Raw genomic sequence first — 15,461 nt, forward strand, 5'->3', positions numbered from 1 at the left:
TCTACCCAAAACACCCCCCTCCAAAGCGAATTAGTTAAGCCCAAGCCCATAACTCAAAAATGACTTCTTTACATCTTTTATGGCTTATTTTGACAATATACCCTGAAAAGGCGGAATCAAACTGGCCCTTAACCTGCAATTCAATTGTGCGTGCAATGGTGAATCACTCCTGCCTGCTATCTGTACATTTAGGCATCATCATACATGGCATAACCTAATACATGTGCATTCCATTGTAGAATCTGGAATATGCAATGTTTATGTTAGTTCATACGTTGCACATGATGTTTAAATGCCCCTTAAATCTGGTCAGTCAAGTGATGGTCTTTAAGCCTCCTTCTTTGCTTCTTTTCTTGATATGTAAGATTTGCTCACACATCTGTTCAATTGCTTGTTTGCATCAGCCAGCCATACTATGACTATTTGCTTTGATTACTTGTTGTTCTTGACCAAACACTCTAACAGAGCTTGTCAACAATTTAAACACTAAGGGCTGCTGTAGTGGGGCCTTGTCTAACTCATAGGTGAATAAAGGTTTGGCTGTACACTACAGTAGGCTCTCCAAGAGTACTTGGAGATCCAGTTCAAAGGTATGCCTAGTTTTTACATAGTGCAGACATAGTAAATGCTCATTTCATTGTGTGCAAGTGCAAGAGATGCGGCATGTTTCATTATGTGGTGTTGTTTTCTTATAATCTCATCCTTTTGTGTTCATAGACTGGAAAGTATGCATATTTATCTTCCAAGGAGATGAGTAACTAGTTTGTGTGACCTTGCAGAGGGGGTGCAATGAAGATAAGATTGAGGATTTCCAAGTACAAGATGTTAGGAAGGAGCCTTGCAAGAGAAGTAGGAGCTGCGTTGCGCCTCTTCAACCTGCTAAGGTAAGTCATTGCATGCAACTCAACAGTTCAATTCCTTGTTTGTTTCAGGCATAGTTAATTTTCTCTTTTCAATTGCTTTATTTGTCCTCACTTAATGAGATGCCCAAATAATTATGCCTGATGTTCGGTACTTGTATCAGTATTAGTTGACATAATTAAAGGCCTTACCATTTAATTACTCTGTCGAAGTGTGCCTGAAGCTTTGAAGTCTATTAACCAACTATTATTGCATGAGGCTCACAATCTAGTTTATACTATGCTAATGATTGCATAGTTTTGCCTGCTGTAGTATGTTTGTATGAAACCCTCTGCTGTTCATTATGCTCCCTAAGACTTTAATTGAGGTATAGAATGGCCAACTGCTTGCTTACATATACGCAATGTGCTGTCTAAATTTGTAACTTGTCTATGTTTTCGATTGGGCCCCAACATCATGCTCCTCTGGTGAGCTAAGAGTGATTTCTGTATGCAGGCTGCACAGACTATCTTTTTTATAATTTTTAAAATATCACATGCTTATGCTTCATGACGTGTAACATTTTTTTGTGAAAGTGACGTGTAACATAATTGTTAGTCCTGTTTTGCCATGTAGTACAAAATAGTGTCTTGTTCGCTTCACTGTTGTAACTATATTTTTGCCCTAGTCATGTGTACTTACAGAAACATTTCAGGATGAAGTGACATCAACACAAAAATCTGCGAGCAGTGCGGCATGGCCATTACCGAAAGATTATGGATTGGAATTGGAATGTGCTGATGTTCTCGAGCATCAACTAGAGGTGGCAAGACAACGTGTACATGATTGTCAACGTATAATCAACAAGTTGAGACTGGACATGCAGGTATTAGATGCAGGAGTCAAAAAAATGAAACAAGACACTGAGGTAACCATGAAGGAATTGGAGATTTTGCAGACTGAAATTTGTGCTATCTGAATCCGGCCAATCCTATTTTCTGAAGAGATTATAGTTCAAATGGAGTTAAGTTGATGCGTGTCCATGATGTATGAGCCGTATTTGCCCAGTGTATGTAATTTGTTGTTTGTGTATGCTTTATTATCACCTGTGCCGTACCATAATGCCCAGTGGGTATAATCGGCTGTAATTCCTTTATTGTATAGTGTAGCATTATTCTACCTTTCTATGCCTTGATCTCTTTGTTGTACAGTGTATGCTTTTTAGAGGTGATAGTATTGAGTAGGATAATTCTTTGAATATGCTATATCATTCAAACGGGGGCCAACTCGCTCGACCATGGGCCTTCTAAGTCTCGTAGGATCCATGGGCCTTCTACATCTCACAGGATCCATGGGCCTTCTACGTCTCGCAGTGTCCATGGGCCTTCTACGTCTTGCAGGATCCATGGGCCTTCTACGTCACGTAGGATCCGTGGGCCGCTGACTCATTTATGGGTCTTGTACTGGCCTTTAATGGGTCGTAGACGGGCCTATAATGGAAATCGTACGTTTTATTAGCTGACCATAACGGGCCGTTAATAGGCCGTATTTGGTGATGCTATGAGAATGGCCCAACAGACTAACGGACCACAAACGGGCCGACTGTAACGACGGGCTGAATTTGGCCCACAAGCAGAAAATGACAGTAACGGGCCATAAGTAACCGAATGCTGCAAATAAGCCCAAGAATAAATGGGCTCTCAGAAGGACGAAAGATAACATGGGCTATAAACGGCCCAACTGAATAACGAGCCCTTAATGGGTATAAAGCGATACACTGTTCATTACGGGCCAGTTTCACCACGGGCCTTAATGGGTCTAAAGTAATACACTGTTCATCGCGGGCCAGTTTCACCACGGGCCGTTAATAGGCCAAGACTTACATAGGGCCTCATATGGGCCAAAAGACGTCATGGGCCATACATGGGCCAGAAGTGAAAACGGGCTGGAATCATATTGGATGGCCCAGATGACGCTACTGGGCCTAATTCGGATAGGGCGTAACGGGCTTTGGGTTAGCAGGCTGTAAATGGGCTATATGCGAACAGGTCGTTAACACGCTTTCCATGGGCCGACCCGTCACCTTTTGACCAAGTCAAACGGGCCGGCCTTTTCACAGGAATGGGCCTCTATTGGGCCGTGCCATGTGTCGACGTATCATAGGCGCCTTCTGTCCAATGAGTGGATGACATCTGTCCCAACAATGAGCCGACACGTGTTTCCTCCAGCCAATGATGATTTTACACGTGGAAAATCCCCATTGGTCGGGGCTGTTAACGGGTTATCGGATCCAAAACCCGACCCGATAGCTTAATGGTGTTCCGTTATGGTGGATGCCACGTGTCGGTCACCCTTGACGAAAGCACTTCTGTTACGCGCAATTTATCATCATGGAAGTGGACACTTCCATGATGACAATTTTGGTAATGTCATGGAACACTTCTATGACAGCACAGGTATGACTATCTTCATTCTGTCATAAATTTGCCTTGGATGTACATGCATGACAAAAAACGCGACCTACTGTGACAAACACGTATCATCACGGAAGTGTATTTTTTTTGTAGTGTTTCAGAATTTTATAAACGGACGCACAGAAGGTAATATTTTAAATCAAAAAGTGTTATTGATCTCACCCGGAAAATAGATCGTAATTTGTTTACTATACTTTTCTTGTCCCTACCAAATCGTAGTGGCTAGTTGAAAGCAAACATTGGTTGCGAAATAGCTTTGTCCGGTTTGCACCTTCAGATCCGCCATGGCATGGGCACTATACTCGTAAAGCTTATGGTTTCCCCCCTTTATATTCACTACCATCATCGTAGGTGCTTCGTGTCGTGCTACCACTGCTCCTCAAGACCTCAACCCAAAGCTTACGTGTTGAAATATGAATCTGATATGATGCTCATATCACTAAAACAGAGAACATTTAATTGGTCACCTAATGTTCCTATATTCGTTTCGAAAAGCATGTGCGCCACCCACTGGTCCAGCTAGTTTCACTTTCCTGATTTTTCTCTTGATGCTTAGGGTTTTCCCCTTTTATCTACTCTACAATGATCTGCGTAGGTGCTTTCTGTCGTACTGGCATTACTCCACCCTTCAAGCTAAACAACACAACACTCAGAATTCGAAAGCCTAGTTGTTCAAATATGATTGTGATATGATACTGATATTAGTTAACCGACACATTTAATTGGTTAGCTAAAGGTCCCACTTGAGTTTCCAAATGCATGTCGCGACATATAGAGAGACAGCATAATTGCATTTCTTTGTCACTTGTTGACCGTACTTTCTTGTCCATACCAAATCTTAGTTGTTATTTCAAAGCAAACATCGGTTGCTAACTACCCTTTGCGCCGTTGCAGCTTCAGATCTGCCATCCCACTGCCACGGTCAACACTGTACTCATCATGCTTATGTTTTCCCCATTTTATGATGACCGCAATAAGCCTACGTGGTTCGTGTCGTAATAGCACTACTCCACCCATCGAGCTAAACAAGCTTAGTTGTACAAATTCATATCTGATATTATTGCTGATATTAGTAAAACTGAGATATGTTTAATTGGTGACCTAAATGTTCCTACTTTAGTTTCGAAATGCATGTGAGCCACATATAGAGAGACCAGAAAGAATAGTATTTCTCTTTGCGCTCTGGTTCATCATGGGTGGCCAACCGACATTGTATTGAAAGACTTGTAATATTTTCAATCTGCTTGCTCTTCTGCTCTTCTTTAAGATGATACTCTTCTCTTGCGGTCGACTGGTCAGGTCGAGTTGTTCTCCCTTAGTATATTTTGAATCTGTCAGGTCGGGTCGACTTGTTCTTCTTTACTATATGTTAAAGCTATCATCTGCGAAGTGTCATCACTTCTGGAGCTCTCATATTTTGAGTAGTAGGCCACATTATATTAATGCACACAACAAATTACAACATGCATGGCATCCTTTAAAAGAATTACAGAGATAGCACAAAGGGGTTTACAGGGAGGCAGTATTGGATTAGAATCACTTCTGCATTACAAAGAAAATCTCACTTCTTTTTATGTTTTCATGCATGTCAGATATTGAACATTATCAAAATGAATATGAGAATGGGCGCACGAGAGGAATATTGCCGAACGATCCACTGGCTAACAAACTTGGCATGGTGGAGGATGGCCTATCTTATTCACCCATCAAGGTGCTTGCTCTAGCTTTGCAAAGTTGTATTGGTCGCACATATTTTGCATATGGCCTCTTGCATTACTTCTACTTTGTTACACCATCTGCTTAGTTTAAGCATCATATATGATTATATGCCATACCTATCCATTTTCTGTACCTATTCCATGTGTCGTCACACTATGTTTTTCTAGTCAAATGTTGTTCTTTCGTAATAGATGTCCAGAAGGAAGAGGGTGAGTGCTGATCCTCAAGGAGTACAAACTATGTGTTTGGAAAAGGTAGTGATACCTGTTAAATCAGATAGATCAGCAGCCACAGAAAACACAGGCCCAACTGTACCACACTTTACCCCTACTCTAGTGGCCAAACCCCTATAAGAACTGCTGGGAGCCCAGCGTCAGGTATTGTCTATGATATCAATTCAAAATTTGAACTCCTAAATTTCTGCTTGTGCCTTACCTTCTGTCTTGTATGAAAAGTAATTTCAGCTGAATCTCCTTGCTCAAAGGATCATACGATCTCAAAACAATAATGGGCTCTGCATTGCTCTCGTCAGTACCTCTCTCCCTTTTGCCTTGTAACGCTGTACTTAATTAATTGCTATTTGATTATGTATCATCAGTCTGCACCTGAGCTTCATTATCCTCTGTTTATTCCAATATTATTTTATCTATATTTACTCTTTGCAAAATGTAGAATAATGGCAACGCTTATAAAGAATTTTATTTTGGGAATTTATTGAATTATCCTTCCATCAACATGGAGAAGGGCTTTGTCCAGCCCGTGTTAACATGTAATGTAAGTTCATCCTTCTCAAGCCTTCAAACTTTGTTCTAGTATAGATTTGGATAGGCATCAATTCCTCCACTGCTGTTTGCTTTGCTGTTTACATCTGATTGGATGTTTGCAACAACTACCAGTTTCAAATTGTAGTTGTAAAAACATGTTCCTTATGCAGAACAGATCCATTTATTTGCTTATATAATTGTGAAACCTGTTACGTGTCTCCTTGTTTCTCTTTCAGAGTTGTATCTCTTACGCTAGGCAAAACTTTAGGGAAGATAGTGAGCCAAACCATCTTGTGGACAACGAGATGACCCCAAGGTCCTGTCTTGATGAAGACAGTGAGTTGAAGCTACTCACCAGCAGGTGTGAGACAACCTCTGTGCAGTCACTGCCTCAATCAGTTCGACTTCTTCAGTCTCAACTTAAAGCGGAAAGGCTGGCTTCAGCTCAGCTCCGACTTGAAGTCAAAGATGCAATGAAGATTTCAGAGGACTACCGTGCGCACCATCAAGCCTTAAATCTAGTGTTGATGCATCTATCGTTGACACAACTGAGGTCTACTCAGCTTCTTCAGCTGTTTGGGGGGCCCTTCCTGGCCAGGCCTAGTGCCTTCTGAAGTGCTCTCAGTTTTGTATATTCTTTTGTCGGCGCGTTTATTTGCACTGGTGGCGAACTTTGATACCCAGTGGATGTAATATGTGATAGCCGAGATAGCCTAGCGTAAGTTGCTTGCTTATTTATTTCCTTGTTGTCTTGTTTATTTGTTTGCTTGTAGTCATTGCAGTTCTTTTTCCGCGGTTTGCTAGTGGCTGCAATAACCTATTTTTTAAAAATAGGCTACAATAACCATGGGCTAATATTTACTGTAGTGACACTAGGCCTCCTACGGGCCGTAGAAACAGTGGGCCTTCTACGGGCTGTAGAAACAATGGGCCTTCTATGGGCCGTAGAAACAATGGGCTTTCTACGGGCCGTATCATCAATGGGCCTTATACGGGCACTATGATAACATGGGCCAATAACAGGCCGCATTATGGCCGTAAACGGGCTAGAGTTGGAATCGTCCATTCATGGGCCGACCATAACGGGCCATCAATAGGCCGTATTTCATGACGCTATGAAAACGGCCCAACGTATTAACGGACCACAAATGGGCCGACTGTAACCACAGGCTGAATTTGGCCCGCAAGCAGAAAATGACAGTAACGGGCCGTAAGTAAACGAATGCTGGAAATGAGCCCAAGAATAAATGGGCTCCGAGAAGGCCGAAAGATAACATGGGCTGGAAACGGCCCAACGGAATAACGGGCCATTAATGGGTATAAAGTGATACACTGTTCATTACGGGGCAGTTTCACCACGGGCCATTAATGGGTGTAAAGTGATACACTGTTCATTACGGGCCAGTTTCACCATGGGCCGTTAATGGGTGTAAAGTAATACACTAGGCCGTTAATAGGCCAAGAGTTACATAGGGCCTCATATGGCCGAAAGACGTCATGGGCCATACATGGGCCAGAAGTGAAAACGGGCTAGAATCATATTGGGTGGCCCAGATGACGCTACTGGGCCTAATTCGGATAGGGCGTAACGGGCCTTGGGTTAGCGGGTTGTAAATGGGCTATATGCGAATAGGCCGTTAACAGGCTTTCCATGGGCCGGCCCGCCACATTTTGACCAAGTCAAACGGGCCGGCCTTTTCACAGGAATGGGCCTCTGTTGGGCCGTGCCACGTGTCGACGTATCATAGGCGCCTTCTGTCCAATGAGTGGATTACATCTGTCCCAACAGTGAGCCGACACGTGTTTCCTCCAGCCAATGATGATTTTACACGTGGAAAATCCCCATTGGTCGGGGCTGTTAACGGGTTATCGGATCCAAAACCCGACCCGATAGCTTAACGACGTTCCATTACGGTGGACGCCACGTGTCGGTCACCCTTGACGAAAGCACTTCTGTGACGCGCGATTTATCGTCATGGAAGTGGACACTTTCGTGATGATAATTTTGGTAATGTCATCGAACACTTCTACGATAGCACAGGTATCACTATCTCGATTCTGTCATAAATTTGTCATGGATGTACATGCATGACAAAAAACGCGACCTACTCTGACAAACACGTATCATCACGGAAGTGTATTTTTTTATAGTGTAGACACCATATGCAACATGCTACCACATATCACGCTGCCAAGTTAGAGCAGGCACCTGCGATGCTAGTGTAGGGGAAATGTTGTAATCAACTACAGAGCTACATTCACTATCTTAATCTAGCATTTCTGTTTCTTGAGAATCATGTCGGGAGGCTGACGCTGCATTATTTAAATGAGGAGTAGTCCCCTTGCATGCCTGCCTCATCATAAGTGATTGATGAGAGATACACAAGAACATTAGTTTGATGTAAGAACATGGTTAATACACAGATGTACTAGTATGTACCAAAAACAAAAAGGCATGTCATATTCAAAGGTATAATGTGTAAGCTAATAAGATGCAATTTAAGCAAATTGGAAGCAATACAAGCTAGACATCCGGCTGGAGTGGTGAGCATGATCATCTAGGACCTGAGAGGCTAGTGGGAGGCGGCCTACTTCGCCACCATTGCAGCTTTTTAGTTGGCTTCCAGGTGATGCCTATCTTTGTTGAGCTTGTGAGTGGCTCGGCCAGTGCCCTGACTAGCTATTTGTCTTCTGGTGCTCACGGGATGGTGGTTCATGTAAAAAAATATCTTTCCTTATCTTGGGGCTGTTTGGTTTGTGACTAACTTTCCAAATGTTGCCACACCTAAAGCTAGGCAAGTTTAACTAACTTAGGTGAGTGTTTGGTTCAAGCCACACCTTAGGCAAGCCACACTTGGACCCCACATGGCATACACACAAAAAATGTGGCAAGATTCCCTTAGGCTTGCCAACTTGTGGCTTTCATTTTGATGAACTAACCTTAGGCAAGCTTGGAAAAAATATGTGGCAAAGTGTGGCAATGCTAGGCCTAGAACCAAACAGCCCCAAAGACCGACTTCGGCCTTTCGAATACAAGGTAGACACCATATGGAACATGCAACCACATATGACACCGTGAAGTTAAAGCAAGCACCTAGGATGGTGGTTCATTGCGAGCGAGGTCACCAACTCCAGATCTACGTTTATAGTCTCCATCTGCTGACACTGCACACTTTATAGTGCTGTAACGTGTTGTGCCTAACCGCGAAGAAAGCTGGTTCAACTTCTCTCTTATCTTTTTTGCTTCTTTTTCGCCAGATTCTGAAATACCCTTGCATAAAAACACAATAGTGAGAGTATGGGTGAAGTGTGTGCAGAACTAGTGCACTATAAAAGTAGCAGATAGCAGGTGGCTAAAAAATAAATGACAGGAGACATATGATAGCTCTACAACATTGCATGGCAAACAAAATTAGATTCTACTCCGTATGATTTTGTATTATATGAGCACAGGAAATGCAGGTACTCCTCCAGCACACCACCACATGTGGTTATATCTAAGATAACAGTCGACTGAAAATAAATAGGTCAGTCGATTTTTTTAATGAACCGTCCGATCTATAAGGAACGGGCACATGGCCTTCGTCTACCTCCTGCCAGTCACTGTTGACAATCTTTCTCGAACCGCCAGCGACCACCGTCCCAGACCCCTGCCTCCGCCGCCCCGCTCTCCCCTCGACCTCATACCACCGCCGTGCTTGGCAGCACCCCTAGGCCATCCCTTTAATCCCGGCCGACCTCCAGATCGGGTGCCAGTAGCTCTAGGCCGCAAACGCCCCTAAGATAAACACCAAGGCGTTGCTTCCCCGGCGTAATAGGCGTAGTAGTGCGTGTTACGCCGGGGAATGCTTCCGTTAATTGGGAATCAACTGGCCAGAAATTGAAATTTAGGGGGGGCGACGGACCTCTAGCTAAGGTGAAATAGTATATGAGGAGAAACCTTGTGCATCGCGACTTACTAGGAACATCTAGTATCAAGAAGAAGCGGTCAACTAGTGTCTTCTGTGGGATGAATACCGTGCAAGAAGACACGTAAGATTTGCATGAATAAGGGAAGAGGAGTACCATTTTTGGTTGCCGGTGTGGTCACCTCCACATGTCGCGTCGATCTTCTTCTTTTTATCGGGGAAACCGATGTTCTGGAGGGTGCACGCTTTGACGAACCCATGGACAAATTGTTGACTATGTTGCCGTGGCCGTATGTCGGCAGAGGGGAAGCAGATCTGAGGCGGCGAAGGACGGCATAGCAGGAACAACTTTAGTGCGGTGGAGGGTGGCGAAGTTGGAGCGGCAGCGGTGAGGCGCAGGACAGCGTGGTTGAACTGGCTCGGGTACAGATGGCTCGGCCTCGAGTAGCCGTGGAGGGCGTTGCGGTTGAGGTTGCGGTGGACGACGACGTTGGGGTATCGGATGGGTGGGATGGGATGGCGGATGGAGGATGCCGGGGTTTCGCGGCTGGTGGAGAGGTAGTTTTGGCGCCCACGGAGTACGAATGGGGAATCGGACAGGTGGGGGGGGGACCATGTTTTGGTCTGGGACACGCTTATTTTTGGCTTTTTTGAAAATAAGATGGGACGTGCTTGTTTGAAATTTGGTGAAAGTACAAACTTTGCCCCCCTCTTAAATTTCGGACCTACTGCGGGTCGAGGGTAGGATGGTAATCCCACGTGTCCCAAATAGTGGGCGAGAGCGATTTCGGCTGCGCACATCTATGCTTAGGCGGCCATTCTGTATGAATGTTTTTCGGAGGCGGTTGCGTGGCGTCTAGATGAAGCTACAAACCTACCCCCGTTTAGACCTTTGGATGTTGGGCCGGTAGGTTTCACGGGTCGGAGTTATTAGAAAAGTAATTTCCTTGTACTACCAAACATTGGTCACATGTGGTTTAGAGGCTCTTTTGGCGCTTCATTCGAAATTTTGAAACATAAGCATTCACGTTTAGAGTACTCTTGAACTATGAGGATTGACCTAAATAGACAATGTTATATTTGACCTTGTATTTTTGAAAACCTCATTAAATTACCCGCTTCTTTTTGAAATTTTGACACTTGAAAATCCTATAACTATGATTATTTTGAAATGGAGGAGCTAAATTTGAATCTATTTTGTACACGACTACATATGCTATTATGTACAAAATCAGAGCAAAGATTGGTGCCCCGATAATTTAGGTATGGTTTACAAATGCCATGATATCAAATTCAAATAATTGAATGGACTTCATGTTGAATTCAATTTTTTTAAACCACCTTAAGTTGAATTCAAATGTATGCTAGTTCATAGGTAGTTATTTATAATGTTCATTGTGTAACTTTAGTATGTATAATGTGCTTTACACACACAACATGAACTATACTCACGTTTATATTCGATTGCTAAAGTGATGCATTGTCTGGAGTTCAAAATACTAACTATGTGGATCAATTGTGTCGAATAATAACATAGAGATGCTCAAATTCGATAGAATCTAGATGTTTGATGGATCAATGACTGCTCCTTACGCGAATTGCAAATATCATGATCCCATCCTATTATATCTTTAATCAATGTGTACAATAGTCTTTTACGTGTAGTTTCACTCTCCATTGGTGGTCTCTCACACATGCTCACACACTCTCTCCTGAGGTGTCTTTCTCGCACACATGCTCTAGATATAACCCTCCCTCCCTCTCGTAACCATTTACAACTGTTCTCACTAACCTTTATCACAAGCACTCTTCCTCTCGCAAACATACACACGCACAATCCCCATCGACTCTTTATATATACATGGACCTGCCTACGTGTATCATGTACGCACATTATCTTTAGGCCTGTCTCTCACGCATTGTCTCACACATCTCTTCCTAATCGACGAGTATGATTCTAGCAGAGGATTCTGTAGGATGCCCCTTAAAGTTAGGTTGGATGAATAGTAATATCAGAGATAAAGGGGTTACCTTAGTCCGAGAACTAAGGGTTACAAATCCTAGCCAGCTTTGTCAGTGGAAACAGAGTCCTTCACAATTCGCCTATCTCTGTCCTGTACGACTAGTCATCCATGGGTCTTCCTAACTGCGTCTTGGGCCGACCAATATGGCGCAGGACGGAACTGAACGAAGGGCCTCACCTCGACCGAACGGACCTCACGTGGTGATACACCCTCTGCCCCCACGTCTCATTATCTTCTCACACCCACACATACCAACACAAACACCACACACACACAAAAAATTTCTCCTGGTGCCTCTATTCCCTCCCCCCTTGCATATACACACTCAGGGGAATGGAATCTCTCATCGTGACATCATATTCGTCTCTCTCTCTAGACCACTCTCATTTCTTGTGCTATCTCTCCCACACACACCCCCGTCGGCCCCTCTATCCATGCCTCTCTCGAATACGTAATACACACACATACCTCTCTAGGCCCCGCCAAATGCATCAACTACACATTCACACATGTTACATCATGTACCCCATTGATCTAAAAATCCCTCTCTTCACGTTTATTTCGCATACAACATTCCTTTTGAATAAAGTGTGGCCAAAAAATTATTTTAGAGTTTCTACATATATACAACATTACAAAGTTATATGGAGGAGTACGAACACTAATTTGCATTGCATGGTGCCCACAATGATATTTATTCCGCACAGTGAATTTGTATATTTTTATGCTATATACAAAGTTAGTCATAATAAAGAGAAACGAAGAGCATCTCTCTCTCCATCGCATACCCCCCTGTACGCCCCTTCACGTATGCACACAAAATTATCTCCAGGTCCTCTAAAAGTAAGCCCCCAGAAAATTCACGCATGTTTCATCTTTCTCTCGCGATATATGCAATGACGATCATTGTATTTGAACCGAAAGCACGATACGTACATTGGAATTTAGAATCCACTCACTACGGGCACCATTTATGTTTAGTGGTTATTATACAGTCACGGGCTCACCGTACAACTCTGTACTTGCTCATGACATGACTAGTTGACCAGTTAAATGCTCCACGTGGCACCTCTCGTGTTGCATCACATTATCTCACTACCATCATGCCCGCCTGTCGACTTGTATCTACTCTACATTTACACTCTTATAAAATACATAAAATACACTCTTATAAAAACAGAGTTGGTGATTATAGTGTGCCTGCCATCCTGCAATATAGGCCGTCCGATTTATATCTGATGGATAGGATAGAAACTATGGCAATTTTGCAAAAAGGTACCCACACACCTCTCCACATTTGCAATAAGGCCTTCCCTCGTTCATCATTTTCTCTCACAAGATAAACTAGTCATACAAATGCATCTTGATGTTACGTGCAACGCACGGGCATCTTGCTAGTAAGAATGAAAACAAACGACAAAAAATATATTTGGACGGTGGTTTGAAGTCATGACCGCGGGCACAGCGGACAACGTGGCCTTGTGTTGGTATGTTGAGCCGTCTGTTTTAACACACATGAGCTGGTGTGGTGATTATACACACACACACACACATGCACACATGCACACAAACTGCATCCACGCAACACTCACACAAACACATGCACCCACGCACGCACGCAACACCCACACGTACACACGCAGCCACGCATGCATGCAACACTCACACGCACACACGCACGCATGCATGCACGCACCAGTACACCACACGACCAACACACACTCTCACGCTCAAGTGCTCAACCTACACGTGCATGCGCACACATCAGGCCCTGACAAACACATACACAACCAGGTGATTCCCGCGCACGGGTTGGAATCTTGTCGCGCCTGCGTAAATTTGTGTTTATCTGACCTTTTACCTATGCAAACTGACAGGTGGGACCCACAAGGAACGTGGTCAATTTAACTAGTCAACATGGCAACATGCAGACTATTTGGCCGGTCAACAGAGTGCAATCCGATGCTGAACTGTGAGCAAGTGACTGTATAATCACCGCAAAACGTATATAGTGACCGTAATCAGCTTAATCTGAAGTTCGGTGACCGTATTACGCTTTTCTCTCTATAGGCCCTCCAAAACTACATCTCTACACGTTCTCGCATGTTACATCTAACAAGTATGCAATACAGCACTACTACTACACTCTAACATAATAAATCATATGTGTTTTTAGTTTTACTAGATATCATATTGTTAATTATTCAGTTTGCATACATTAAAATTGCCTTTGAAATGTATGGCCAGTATCATCTACCGCGGGGGGGAAATCCCGCCCTTTCCTGTTTAATCGGGTTTGTATCGATGGATCATGCGAAACAGTAAAACTATAGTACTATACAGTACAAGTGACAGTTCACCGGGTCGTCGTGTCGTGTACTCCTCCGTCGTAAGAGTGGAACGCTCGCTTTCATAAATCTTCGAGTCCCTTTCGCCGACATGTGGGACATCAAGCTACCGGGTCCACGTGCCATACCGGAATACAGTGCAGAGCAGCCGGGGTGAAGCACCCCAGTCATGGCGCCGGCGTAGTAATGAGCAATGAGGCGTCAAATCACCAAGTTGCACCTTTCCCGCAGTTAAGTTGGAGGGACGAAGTAATAATGCTAAAAAAAGAAGTTAGAGGGACTCAGCAACCATCATTTCACTCGTTGCTGAATCCGCTTCTCCCTCATCTTCTTCAACTTAACCACGTGTTGCTTCTGTCGTTGTTCTGCCTCATGTGGGATGTGGATCGGCTTGGTAAAGCACTGACACATGGGACCGCCTGTTAGCAAACCGCCAGGACAACATCCTCTGAAAATAAGAAACCTCCCCCGCCATCCACGCGGCAAAATCACCTCCTTTTTACTAATCTTGATTCTATAATTTTTTAGATCAATATAGTTGAGATTTGTATAGATAGCGCACAGGAGAAAAACCATGTGGTACGGTTAAGGGCATCCACAATGTGTAGCCAAATGTGAAAATTGCTTTTGGCATCGTGGGAACCATTGTGGACGGTGTTGCCAAAGCCAAAAAGATGGAACCGAAGCTCCCTGATTGATTGATTGAAGGAATAGAAAAATGCAACGCCTCTCCTCTTTCTCCCATGCTTGGACACATGTAGTACAGTATAGAGCACAGATTCTACTCCCTTGTCCCTTCTATCACAAATCACAAAGCAGTGAGGCGTCAAATCATAAAAGCACGGATGAAGCAACCATCATTTCACTCTTCACTGACTCCGCTTCTCCATCATCTTCTTCGAGAAACCATCTCACCGCACTAAGCTGGACGGACGATGCTATTGTGTACTCCTAGTAGTACTAGTCCTTTGGTTCAACGGACTTCCTGGATGCAAATAAGGCGGTTGTCTCGGCTTGCAGGCGGCACTTGCGAACGACTTATCGTGGTCTCCCTCAATGGAGTTCTCCGTCGAACGCACTTCGTCAAACCACAAAAAAAAGATATCATCGACGTCACCACAACGGGGAAGGAAGTCAAATATAGTTACTACCTCCATTTTTTTGTACACAAGGCCAGTATTATCAAAATTACAATTTGCAAAGGCCATTAACACTAATCGAGGCAAAATTGATGGGGTTTGCCTCGTACTAGCAACCAAGGACATTAATATCCCCTGCATGCACGTCGAAGTGAGAAGATTGGTTTGCATGGCGCTGCATTAATCAAGCGATGAGGAGTGAGATGGTTAGCTCTTTGGTCTTTGGAGAAAAAATACGCATTAAT

This window comes from Triticum dicoccoides, chromosome 4B (genome assembly GCF_002162155.2).
Source record: "Triticum dicoccoides isolate Atlit2015 ecotype Zavitan chromosome 4B, WEW_v2.0, whole genome shotgun sequence".
Classification (NCBI taxonomy): domain Eukaryota; kingdom Viridiplantae; phylum Streptophyta; class Magnoliopsida; order Poales; family Poaceae; genus Triticum; species Triticum dicoccoides.